Consider the following 12973-nt stretch of genomic DNA (forward strand, 5'->3'; position numbering starts at 1 on the left):
TTGTGTGCGATGTCCGAACCTTGCGCAAAGCCTAGCCAATCGTGGGGAACCATGTGTAAGAGGCGCTAAAGGCGAATCGTTGCAGTATGCGATGTGAAGCAGTGACTGTCGCTGAGCCTTTCTACCTGTCCATATAAATGATGCTGTAACTTGTAAGCAACTTCAGAGCATAAAAGAAAAATAAAACGCAGAGAATTTACTGGCAGCACGAGCACATTGTGTAATAGGTTCCTACCGATCTTGTACGCAGCTGTCCCGTATACTCCCAACTCTGCATCCCTCTATCGCGCATTCGACCGATCCCGAAGGTGAGCTAAGTTACGCATGCACGCATGAATAACGCAGACACATAAACCACGTGATCCCTAACAGCAAACCGATGTATAACTTGCTATGAATAATGAAACGATCCTCTACCCACAGTAACCTGACTGCCGAACAACAACAACAACAACAAAAAAAAACTATCGACCGATTTTCTTTTATTGTATGGATACATACGTGTACTACAATGTGAACATACATTTATAACATCAGGATGCATGCCGACTCGCTGCAAGTTTGGTACAAAATCTGTTTAATAGCCTTTTTTTGCTTCCGCAAGGGTCGCACGTGCCACCCGTTTCAATGCGTCACGCGTAAGCCTTTGTAAACGCCACCCCTTTGTCCCTGGCCCGACGTCGAGTGTGAATCTCTCCGCGGTCAGCACTGAACCGGCTCGACTCGAGGCCGCTTTCGGAAACGAAGGAACGCGCGCATAGTCGACAGGTCACTGCGACCGTGTACAGACTTGCTGCGCGTCTTCACGTGCGTGTGCACGTGACTAGCGCTCTCTCTCTCTTCCCTTCGATATCTCCGTTCACGTGATTCTGTCCCTTTCCCCCAGTGCAGGGTAGCAAACCGGACGTACAGTAGCGTGCAATATGAGCTGCAACACGGTGCGCGTGCTGAAGAGGGCCTCAAGAGTGAACGGCGGAGCCTACATACGCAAACCTGGTGTAACAAATACAAGTAATTGTAAGGGTGTTTAGTACTCCAGTTATCCGTACGTCGGCGCCACCGTACGGTCTTGGTGTCCTTTTGAACAGAGCACCGTGTTGCAGCTCATATTGCGCGCGACTAAACGTCCGGTTAACATCCCTGCCATTCCTGTCTTCAGTTTCTCTCTCTACAGCGTCAGCTGAGAGCCACACTCCGTTGCTGCAAGCATTGACGCAGCAAGGTAGCCTGGAGAGTTTACGTGCACTAACATTATTGCCCCGCCATGTTGACTCGGCGATCACCGTCCGTTAAGGACCTCACGACTTTGTTGTGAATCGTGCCTTTGTACAGTGGAGACTGACTTGGCTCCGCTGCCAAATGTACGCAAGGGACCTCGGGCATTTTTTTTTTTTTTACAGAGCTGCATGCAGTGTTGTTTGGAAGCTCAGCCGAATCCAGCCTGACAGACGAATTCTTGGCAGACGTTTGCTGCTGCTCTCGAACCCATCTAGCAGTAAACAGCACGGCTAACATAGTCATGAGTCGTTCGCTTATCGATGACTCAACTCGCGCCACCGGGCGGGTCACCGTCATAGAATCTGTTTTTATCGCTCTCTGAGAATGCGCGGATAGGTTCAGCGCCAAGCCGCCACACATCTTGCTACGCCCATGGCGTTCTGCTTCTGAGCGGGAGGGCTCGGCTTCGATTCCTTGGTCGCGGCGGCCGCATTTCTATGACGCAATGCAAAAAAAAAAAAAAAAGCAATACTCATTTGTTTATGTTTAGGTCCCCGTTTAAGAACCCCTGTCAGTCAAAACTAATCTGGACAGGGTCCATTAAATAACTCGATTGGCAGACATTGATCCGGAGCTCCCCACGAAGGCGTCTGTCGGAGAGAATTACGCTGCCCTTGCGTATATTGAGCACGGTTATCGTGTGTTATCCTGCAAGAATGCGTGCACGTTGGTTGTGTTTACTCAGCGAGAAGTGACGTTTCCTTGCACTACCTATAGGCCTATTCCGAAGGCGATGTGTTAGGTTTTAGTTTACCGGCAAACATCTACACCGTAGGCAGCCGGTAGCTCTCACTGCAACTGGCGAACTCAAAGAGAAATACAAAAAATCGCATATGTGTGCCAGTTTGAGCAACTCATCCATCAAAGTAATCGTACTTGTACAAGCAAGTCCTCGCACCCTTCGGAAGTATCAGGAGTCCGTTTGCTGGCTGTTCTTAGTGATGATTAGCCACCGACGCCCTGATCACACGGACTCCTCGGGCTCCCATGCATGCGTTGCTAGACCACCAACCCGTCACCCCGTCAGGTTTCACAATCGTAGCCATACGAACTCCTAGCTCACCTCCAACGTGTAGGTGGAGCCGGTAAGACACGACGTGAAAAAAAAAGAAAAGAAAAAGCGCGCCAAGAAGTTTTCTGTTTGAGTCAGTTATATGCACAAGAGAACCTTTATGATCATCGCTAATCAGGTTTCACAGCAAACATTCGGGATTCGGACGCTAGGAGGCGTTGCTGGCTGTCTGATACTTCATACCGAGCAAGCCGTCACTGAATGAAAGCGGTCGTGAGGTCCCGTTAACAGCTTGACAGTGCAAAAAAAAGAAAGAAAAAATCGCGGAAGTTAAAATCGGAAGACTTCAGCGTTTCTTTCGGTGCTGAACTCATTCGTCGTGACAGCAGCAGACTGCAGTAGCGGACACTGCTTGTCACCTTGTCGGGAACGACTTGCGATACACACAACGATGCGCATAAACGAAATACATGCGCGCGAAGCGCCGACATTGTCAAGAGTCCCGTGTGGCGCGCAAGGCTCCGCGCAACTTGCCAAGCTCCATCGGTGCGCGACAGCGCCGTGGTTAGCGCGTCCTGCTCCAAACCTCCCATTGCCGGAGGACCAAGAGTTCGAATCCCGGCGGTGCGCGCCAAGTTTTGCTTAGATTCACTGAACGACGAGGGTGACAGCGGGGGACGAGGTGGCAGCTCGACGACACGACAACGATTCGTCATCGTCATAATGATCACCGTTATCGATGAGGACTTCGTCCTTGTTATCCCCCCTTCAAACGGAAAGAACAAACCGACATTAAAAAAAACTATAGCTCTTCGTGTTTCTATAAATGCCGTCGCAGTAAAAGAAATGAACCGACAGCAATGGTGGTGCGCTGCAGAGCTCGAGGTCGTGGGTGCGATCCCCGTCGCGGAGGCCGCATTCCGGTGAGGGTGGAATGAAAAAACAACAGCTCGTGTACAGTGCAATAGGAGCACCCTGAAGAGACGCAGGAGCTCTAAATTATTCCCTAGCCCCCCACAATACGGCGTGGTGTACCTCATAATCGAGTCGCGCTTTCGGCACGCAAAACCCCAGGATTTCATTGCTGCAAAGGACGGAAAGCACGCTGTTCACTGCGCAAACCGCGCGTGAAGCAAGCGAAATCTCTCTCGCTCGTCGTCTCGTTCCTTCGCTTGTACGCACAGGCTGCGCCTAAACTGACGCGGCGGGAAGCGATCGACACAGCCTGCATGGCTTCGCAGTTGCCGCGTTATTGCCAACACCGCGAGTCAATGAGAAAACGTTGCAGCGGTTACCCGTGCGGGCCGCATCGCCGTGCGGCCTCGGCAATTGCGAAAGACCCGCGCGCTCGTTTCGTGAAATCGCCGCAAGAAAAGAAAAAAGAAAAGAGAAACAAAGAAAGAACACACACGAGTGTATACGCGTGTATGTACTACTACGCCCGAGTCACGAACGCACGCCGACAGACAATGGGAGACTTCACCGTTGCAAAAGGGCTGCAAAAGCAGCTGTTCTCACGAATAATCTAACCGTTGCATCCGACCCCCGTGTAACCCTCCGACTCTGTGCACAGCTGTACAGACGACGGAAGCAAATGGCTCTGACCAACGGAAAAAAAAATTAAGACTGACCTGAAGTATCGCGCGAGCGAATTGCAGCAAAATACGGGAAGTTGTTCTTGAGGTGGGGACATATGCTGTAAAACCCTATTGTCTAGCGGCCCGAACTGTTCGCGAATGGGGGACTTTGGGCGCGTATTCGCAGCTACTAAACTTCGCGATTTCTGGAATGTGTCGTATACGGTTTACTTGGGCCGCAAGAGCTCCCTTGCGTTTCCTTTTTCCGGCTACTTTTCTATATTGTATATGGTTAGGCGATACTTCGTCTGATCGGGAGGAGGCACAATGAAAGGTAAAACAGAAGAGCGACCAAAAATGAAAATGTCTGAAAAACTTGATCTTTCGATACGACTTCCGCACGGCAGCCGAAACGTCTTCAAGTTTTTAAGACCTGTTCATTTTTGGACGACATTTCTTTGCTTTACCTTTCATTATACTTTTGTATTTTCGCAGCAGAGCAGTCTATTCAGCCCTCTACGTGGTACTTCAGACAGACGAAGTTCTTCGACGAGTCGCCTGATTCATCGAAGTACGGCAGCCCTTCTACATGCTAAGTCAGATTTTTCGCATAGCATTTGAGAGGACTGGCACAGCGCAAGCTTGCGCTGCCAATTAAATCGAACGCGTTACGCTTCAGTGGTTGTAGGAAGCAGGACTGTTTATGAATTTCGTTGTCTGAAGCCACATACTGTACTAGAAGCTTAGATGAGCGGCCGTTTAATAACATGAACGCATTTTAAAAAACTGCAAGCAGCTGCCGCTGCTACTGAGAAAACGCACGCAATGAAAATCAATAAAAGCACGCTTGTATTCGTTTTAAGTTAGTATTAGTGAATATGGGCTAAAGGCACATGCATAAAAGGAAGTGTTCGATCGCTTATACGAATGAGTCGCGTATATCACCGCTTAATGGAGAAATGATACGACAGTAATCACACAGTAAGCTTGTAACCGAACGAAAAGGAAACAAAGTGAAACGCATTACATGACAGCATAGGTCGCTACTCGCTTGTCCGTCCATCTAGCGCTATGTAGGCCAACTAGCCGAAATTAACGCCACGTTGAAGTTCACATAATAATTAGCTTGATTAGCAACAACTGAAACGATAAAGACCAAGGATCTCGTCCACGGCAGCCGCATTTCGATGGGAGCTGAATGCAAAAAAAAAAAAAAAAAGAGAGAATACGCTCGCGTACTTAGACTTGGGTGCACGTTAAAGAACGCCAGGTGGTTGAAGTTATTCCGGAACTTCACCTACGGTGTGTCCTATATACACATCGTTGGTGTGGCACGCGTTACCCGAAATTTACACTAAATAAATGTTGCGAGTTTTGTGTTCGAAGTATGGCGCTCGCGAGTATGACATCGCTTGTACCTCCACGGGAACATTTGTTTGCGTTTGTACGCACGAGAGAGAACTCGTTGGGCGTCATCCTTCGCGTCTCGCCGGGCAGGCGCACGTCTGATCGCGATGCTCCAAGATGCGCGTTGCTGACGATGTACAGTTTCGTAGCATTTAATTAACCGCTTCAACGGAACTTCGCACCGGTTTTGCTTCGGTGCGTGCAACGGTTTTGCTTCGCACAGACTCAACGTGTGCGTTGGATCTGCAGAATATTTTATGTAGCGATGGCGCCGTCGTTTTCCCGGCGATAGCCACCGACTCCGCAAAAGAGTTAGTTCCCCAACGCCAGCTCAACGCACAGGCTGCCTCTGCGTTTCGCGTCCCACCTGTTGGCGAGCTGCCTCTGAGGTGAACCGGGAGCTCGAGCGCCAAGAGACGTGTCTTCAGCGAGATCCCTTACTGGTGCCGAAGGGAAGGTGTTTTTAAAACAAGCAAACCGAGACAATCGGCATCAAGAGGCTTCGCGGTAGGAAGGAGCTCTCGCCATAGGAGAAAACAACGAACGGAGCAAACAAAGTAGCAAAACGCGCTAACGGCGCACCCGCTGCTAAGTCGACGTCAATAATAAACGTCGCCGCGGGCGCGCTTTTACGACGACGACGATTGTCTACGTGCATCCAGAGCGAGCAGGTAGGTAGGTATAGGGGAGAGCTTCGTGGGTGAGAGGGGCCGCGAACGTCGTCGAAGGGGTGGGGAGTGGCGGAGATGGGAGGAGGAGGTTGGAAAGAGCGGCGCTATATATCTTATCCGAGTCGGGGTCCGGTGAGCCGTCAGTTATTTCCTGCCGCGCTTCGCGACGTCTCGCAGGCTACGCGAGGAGGGGAGACCACGACGCGGGCGCGCCTAGAAGAGGAAGACGACGACGCACGTTTGCGGTTCGCCAAAGCGCGCCTGCGGCTTCCCCCCCGTACGAAGGATTACTACTACGTTGCCGGCATCGGCTTCCTCCGCGGAGCTCCTCGCGTACACTACACGATCCGGCGACAGCGGCCGGTTTTGCGGGGCGCTGCAGAAGTGCACGGACTTTTTGCCTTTTCTTTTTTTTGGACACGGCGGCGAGTTTGTGCGAGCACGCGGGAGGCGAACGTTTGCTGTACAATTCGGAGGACAGTGAACTCGGCGAAAAAAAAAAAAAAAAAACATTTTCCGCCGCGATTCGGCAGTTGCTGTCCAGCTTCGGAGAGCGACCTGTTACGTGGGCGCGATCGAAGTGCTTCGCGAGGGAGCGCATCCGGCGCGATTACAGGCCGATTCGTGTCCTACGTTTATCGCGGAATCGACGGCGACTTCGCTCCTGGAGCCCGGTGAAGACATAACGGCCAGGACGTGTTTGTGAACAAGACGAAGAGATTGCTACTCTGCTGCTGGAAAACTCGTGGCACAGAGACGAGTTCTTTTATGCAACGCTGGGAATCTGTACATGTTTGTCCCAAGGCTGAAAGCGATATTTCCAAGAAGAAGCAGGTAAAGTGTTGGCAAGAGCTCCGTCGTTCAGCATTTCCTGTTCAGTCGTCGCCGGATTGCAAAGGATGCAGTATTTCTAACTCGATCAAACTGCCACTGGGATCGGCACTTTTGATCGCCTTTCCGCCTAAGCTACGGCGCTGCTACAACTCCCCAAGCGGCTGAGGCAGACTCTGGGCCATTCGGCGTTGGCCTCAAGACGGTGACCATCGTATGGCGTTATGTATGACGCTAGTCATTCTGTAAGCATACGTGTCAGTACGATCGAGTCATCGACGGCTGTATTATCCGACGCAGAAGGGACAAGGAAAACGCCGAGTCGAAGAGATCTTGAAACTGCGTGACTGTCGGAGACGAACTGACTTTTACACGTTTCGCGAACCAGGAGGTATCCCCGCGGCTACATCGTCGACGAACCTTCGAATGTGCATACGTCATAGTAGAGCCATCGGTTTTTCATCGAACTGACAAGAAGCAGCGTGCACCCTCCGTTCTCAACTGTGCGTTCCAGAACAAAACGCCGCTTCCGGACCGAGCTTAGACGCCAGGATCAAGAGTAGGTGAGTAAAGCCAATACTATCCTAATCTAGTGGACAGATATAGCCGATATTTTTTCAATTTCTGGCCCTGAAGGATCACGTGGCTTGCTTACTACGTGGTATACAAGAAATAAGATGTATTGACTCTAATACAAGGAACTGTCGAAGTCACTAGTTCAGCAAGAAAACCACAGACCTTGCTGCGCTCCACAATGTAGGAGAGGAAATATAGTAAGGGCACAATTATACTATATATGACTAAGGGCTTAGTTAAGCCGCGGAACGCATGTCACGGGCTTCGGCTCACGTGGTCCCCAAAAAAACCTACATTCATGGTGCGGGAGTATCGGAAGGCTATTGGCGGGTCAGAACAATGTCCTTTTAAAAATTATTGCTTAAAAATGGTTGCTTTGACTTGACTGATTTCCAAGCACTTTGCTGCGTGCACAGACAGTGTTCCCTCTATCCCGCTTTCTTTCTTTCTGTTCCCCCTTTCCCTTCCCCCAGTGTAGGGTAGCAAACCGGGCGCTCGTCTGGTTGATCTCCCTGCCTTTCCTCTCTTTGCTATCTCTCTCTATTGCTTCGGTGGGAAGGGGCTGCCAACAACACGTTGCTTGGGGACAACGTTCAACAACAGTGTGACAGCGAACCTTGAAGGACGATGACATTCTTGATCTAGTATGTGTACAGAAAAGCACAGTTCTATTGAAAAAAAAAAAGAAAGAGTCGTTGTCTTAATACCTTGAAATTTTCAGATATCGAGGGTGTGTCGATACAGATCAATTTACTCTTGAACATTAACAGCCAAAAGAAAACGATGTCGAACCTGTGGATCATTTAACCTTCCACGAGGAACGCTTGTCCTGCTCGAACACGCCGAACAAATTTTTTTTCCTCTTCTATATCAACTCAGCAGGAAACGAGTGTAGATGGGTGTAATTAGTCTGCGAGGATGAACTTGTCTGAGTCAGAGTAACAGCTGCTTATTGCTGCCGCAAAAAAAAAAAAAAATAACATTGTTTCCTTTTCTTTGTTTGATGTTTTTGGCGAGTTTCGGTCAACAGTGAATGACTCTGGGTGAACATCATATCGCTTCCTGAGGTCCTTCGAACTTTGAATGGCCGCGTGCTTCTTATTTGCGTTGAGATAATACACTATAAAGCTTCTTTGTTGCAACGTACGCACACGCGATATGGGTGACGCATCGGCGAACCACCTGGAGTTTCCTGTGACGTGCACAGAAAGCACAGTACACGAGTGTATTTAAAAAAAATTTTTTTTTTGTATTCTGACCCCATCGGTATGCGAACGCTACTACTGGTAGTCGAACCTGTGACCTCGTGTGGGTCATATCTAAAATTTCGAGCGTATAACGCTGACGTCCGACCGAAACGTTTCCGCATGCAATGCGGCTCCACACGCTTTCCAAGTGTTTTACGTGCTACTTTTGCACAAACTACACGAATTAGGCATAAATTCCGCATCATTCCCCTAAATAAAATAATACGGGAAAGACGTAGAACTTTTGGACTGCGTAAAACAAAGGCTGACTGCCGCGTACCGTGCCGGGTAGTGTCTGTCACAGAAGTCATGTTTTACCGGTTGTTACGCATTGCTTCACTGCATATCGCAGTCGTAAAACGTACACCTGCTTTAGCACAGGCATTGAGAAGAAATTAAACACGTGACGTGTTCTCGCGTGCACTCCTGCGTTTGAAGAAGCGGTACATAAAAGTGGGGAAAATGACGCAAAGAGCTCTTTAATCCCAGACGTTATTTGGATTAAATTATGGGGTTTTACGTACCAAAACCACTTTCTGATTATGAGGCACACCGTAGTGGAGGACTCCGGAAATCTTGACTGCCTGGGGTTCTTTAACGTGCACCTAAATCTAAGTACACGGGTCCAAGTTATTTGGATTGTGGCTTTCAAAACAAGTACAAAGCAGCTTCCCAACTGATACGCTTCTGTATGTAGACTTCGAATTGCCACACGTTTTTCTGCACAATTCCTGCACATCTCTTTTTTTAATAAATCGAGAAATGCTAGTTACTTAATTGAAATTCCGTATCTTTTTCATAAGAACTGTACGGTAAACATTCAGAAATGTTTTAGTATGCTCGACACAGTTTGCGACAGTTTACTAAAATGTTACTGTAGTGGAAATTGGCCCTGCGATCGTCCACTTACCATGAGAATCCTGGCTAGTATTAGCCTATATTTAGCGTGCTTGTTTTTGTCTAGTCTTAGTGCTCGTGACTTCAAAAGTTCTTGTGACGGCATTATGCCATATCTTTCAAAGTTTCCGAGCGCTCACACTTCTTCAAACGCAGCAACGGCGATTAAGTTCTGCGGGCATGCGCATTCGGTTGCGAACGGTACGCATCTATAACGCGGCATTTTGTCGAATTTTGTCAAAACGCAGTCACAATGCCGTTTGATGCCAGAAGCGCGGCGGTTGTGGAAATCCATGAATTGTCCGTCACTCCCATGCTGACGGAGAAGTCATCCTTTACAAGGGTTGCTATGTGGGCTTGTTGGTATCTTCAAGAGGTGTACGGTAGCGCGATTAAAAGACGGGACAAAAGAAGACACACAGGGACACACACACAGCGCTACATAGCGCCGAGTGTGTGCCTGTGTGTCTTCTTTTGTCCCGTCTTTTAATCGCGCTATACACCGTACACACCTTGAACATCCTTTACAGCTCCCGTAGACACTCCCGAGTTTCATCTAGTAATGTACTTGCAGGAAATTATAGTTTGCGGCTCCTAAATGCATGGAAAAACAAAACGCTCGAAGTTATAGAAAGTACAGGCTACTTGAGAACATCCCGGATGCGTGGAACGGTCAGGAGAAAAAAAATAATGAAACGCACGCCCCTGAATAGTGGCCGCGAGTGACAGCTGATCCAGACTCCGCCTGGAGATAAAACAGCGTCGTAAACGCAAGAGGGCCGGAGAAGACGAGGCAAGAAAAAAAAAAAACTAAAATCGAGGCTGAAGACGCGCTGCCGCTGTGCGTCGCGAACCACGCGGTCGCAATCAAAATACACGGACGCCGGCTTCCATGGTTGGGTGTCCGGTTTCACTTATCGTTCGTCGCCGACCGTTGACAACGCCCGGTGTGTAGAATGCCACCCGCTCGGTATAATTGCTTTCTTTTCTTTTTTTCTTCTTTCCATTCTCTCGCTCTCCGATTTCCAAACGCAATCTCAATCCGCTCTGCGCCGACTGATAAAGACTCATCGCGTTGCAGCGGCATTTTCGCGTACTTCCCGTATACGTTGTTGTGTTTCGGCGTCCCGTTTATCCCGACCTCGACATTCAGCCTTCTCTCCGAGAAGGATCTCATCCCGCGGTTTCGTCCCCGCGTAAAAAAATTTCCCGGGTCAAGTTGTCACACACGTGCCTTCACAAGAAGGACGCAACTACGCCACGGCGCTCTGTTTTTGTGTATGTGGTGCTTTGTGTGCTTGCGCCTGATTGTGTCAGGTTCCGTGTTTTTTTTTTCATGCGAGTTCGTGTGTGCTGTTCCCTGTGAGTTTGTGCGTGTGTGCGTGCGTGTACGTGTGTGTGTGTGTGCGCGTGTGTGTGTGTGCCTGTAGATGTGCTTGAGTGCACGTGTGTTTCTTGCGTGTGCATGCCAGAATATAGTTGCGATACGTGCTGATACAGCTAAACAAACGAACATTGATAAGAATGCTCGCAGCGCGAACTTGTCGCGACACGATCGGCCAATAATGTAAACGATGCATAAACAATCGAAGGCAGAGTGCAGCAAACTTAACACACGCGCACATAAATCAATATGCAACAACTGCCCACGCGCGCCACTATCGTCCGTGAATGCGCGCTTGTGGGTGGTGTGTGCGTGTAGCTGTCCGCGAGATGTTTAAAAAAAAAAAAAGAAGGAAGGGTGTTGGTTTTGACCACTCCTTACTTTAACATGCACCTAATGTCAGAACCCTATAGCGGTTTTGTCCTCCAGCCCCGTGGAATGCGGTCGCCGCTACCATAGAACAGAACCCGTCACGTCGCGTTCAGCAGCTTCCAAAATAATACAGCTGGAAATCAGCGGCCGTCTACGTCGTTTGCGTTCTTTCAAGCTCTGTGTGTATGCGTTGCACAAACTTGGTTTTCAAGAACGCTTGGGCCACTGACTCAGCGCGACGGGTGTCACCTTCTGCCTTTGTGCCGCTTGCGATATGACGTACTTAATTGCTCAAGGGACTGCTCAGCGCTCCCTGAAACGTTGACTGCAGATACTGAGTATACAGCGCAGTTGCCTGTCTGGGCGACAGCGTTGCGACCTGGAAACCAGCAGGCCGCTGCGCTCTTGTGTGCGATAACAATGGGATTACGCGGCGGTGGACGAGTTCCCAAAGTAAAGCGAGACATCAGAGTGCGTAGCAAAAACAAACAAACAAACGGAAACAGCAGAGCACGCGCTCAGCGTTTCTGTTTTTGGAGTTTGAGAGTTGAGCTCTCGGAGTGTGGAGAAGAGAGAAGCTCTCGAAGCGGTGAAAGCTCTCGAAGCCATTTCGAAGAAGTTCAACAAGCGCACTTAAGTCGGGATGTACGTCGTAGTTCAGTTCCTGTTTATCGTTTCTTTAATCCCAGCTCCCTTCCTGAATTTGCGGAACCCCTACAGGTCACAGCAATATTTAGCTGTGCCAAGGACATACAAATATATATATATATATTATACACGCTCCATCTTGAAGAGTTTCACCTGCAGTCACACAGAAACAAAACGCTAACGCATAAATACAACCGCGAACACGACTAAGTACAGGGCACTCCATCTCGAAGAGCCTGTCACGCAGAAATAAAACGCAAACGAAACGATACAGACGAGAACATGACTAAGTACAGGGTTTCGTTGAAGGCTGTCAAACACACAATTCTTTTCGCAACCCACTACGTACAGCCGTGTAAGTTAGAAAGCATGAGCTTTCGGAGTGTAGGGAAGAGAGAACCGCTCGAAGCGGTGAAAGCTCTCGAAGCCCTTTCGAAGAAGTTCAAGTCAAAATGACGACGCAGTCCTGTTCTTGTTTACCGTTTCTTTAATACCACCTCACTTACTCAATTTGCGGAATCCCTACAGATCAACAACATTTAGCTGTGCCAAGGATATAGGAAAACGTATAAGCAGTGCCAAAATATGGAGTGAGGCAGAACGCTAAGTAGCAAGGCAACTGGCAAAGAAAAGGGTTGAGCGACGCTCCATCTTGAAAAGCTTGTCACGTGCAGTCATGCAGAAATAAAACGCAAACTCAACAATGCGAACGCGACCAAGTGTAGGGTTTCGTTGATGCCTGTCAAACAATGACAGTTTTCGCATTCCCCTACTATACAAGCGAATGACATTGCTAAGATAACGCAACGCTGACCGATGTGGTGTTTTCAAAGAGGCCGACGTCGTGCATTCTCGACAGAAGCCTTGTTCGCTAAGCTATAGCAGTCTCAAAACATCGAGCTTAGTGAGCGAAAATTTCTTGTTAGAACCAAGACCGTCCGGCCCATGGCAACACTAATTTTGTCGTCCTGACGTTATATGTTTTTTCTTCTTTTAAATATATGATAACTTACACTGGACGAGATGTAGTCCAATTATCGATTTCATCCAAACAAATCAATAGTTCACGTGTC

The 12973-nt window shown here is 48.9% G+C and overlaps 1 protein-coding gene and 1 long non-coding RNA gene across 5 annotated transcripts in view; one reads left to right on the forward strand and one right to left on the reverse strand.

The window, feature by feature from the left end:
- The window catches only part of LOC129381376 (uncharacterized), a 128382-nt gene that overhangs the window by 81926 nt on the left and 33483 nt on the right, over window positions 1–12973 (reverse strand). The gene's annotated exons all lie outside the window — the stretch shown is intronic.
- The window catches only part of LOC126517802 (uncharacterized), a 28578-nt gene continuing 22572 nt past the window's right edge, over window positions 6968–12973 (forward strand). The window contains exon 1 of the mRNA XM_050167597.2: window positions 6968–7339. The gene's annotated coding sequence lies outside the window, so the exon portion shown is untranslated. The remainder of the gene's footprint in view (window positions 7340–12973) is intronic.

Source organism: Dermacentor andersoni, chromosome 11 (genome assembly GCF_023375885.2).
Source record: "Dermacentor andersoni chromosome 11, qqDerAnde1_hic_scaffold, whole genome shotgun sequence".
NCBI lineage: Eukaryota > Metazoa > Arthropoda > Arachnida > Ixodida > Ixodidae > Dermacentor > Dermacentor andersoni.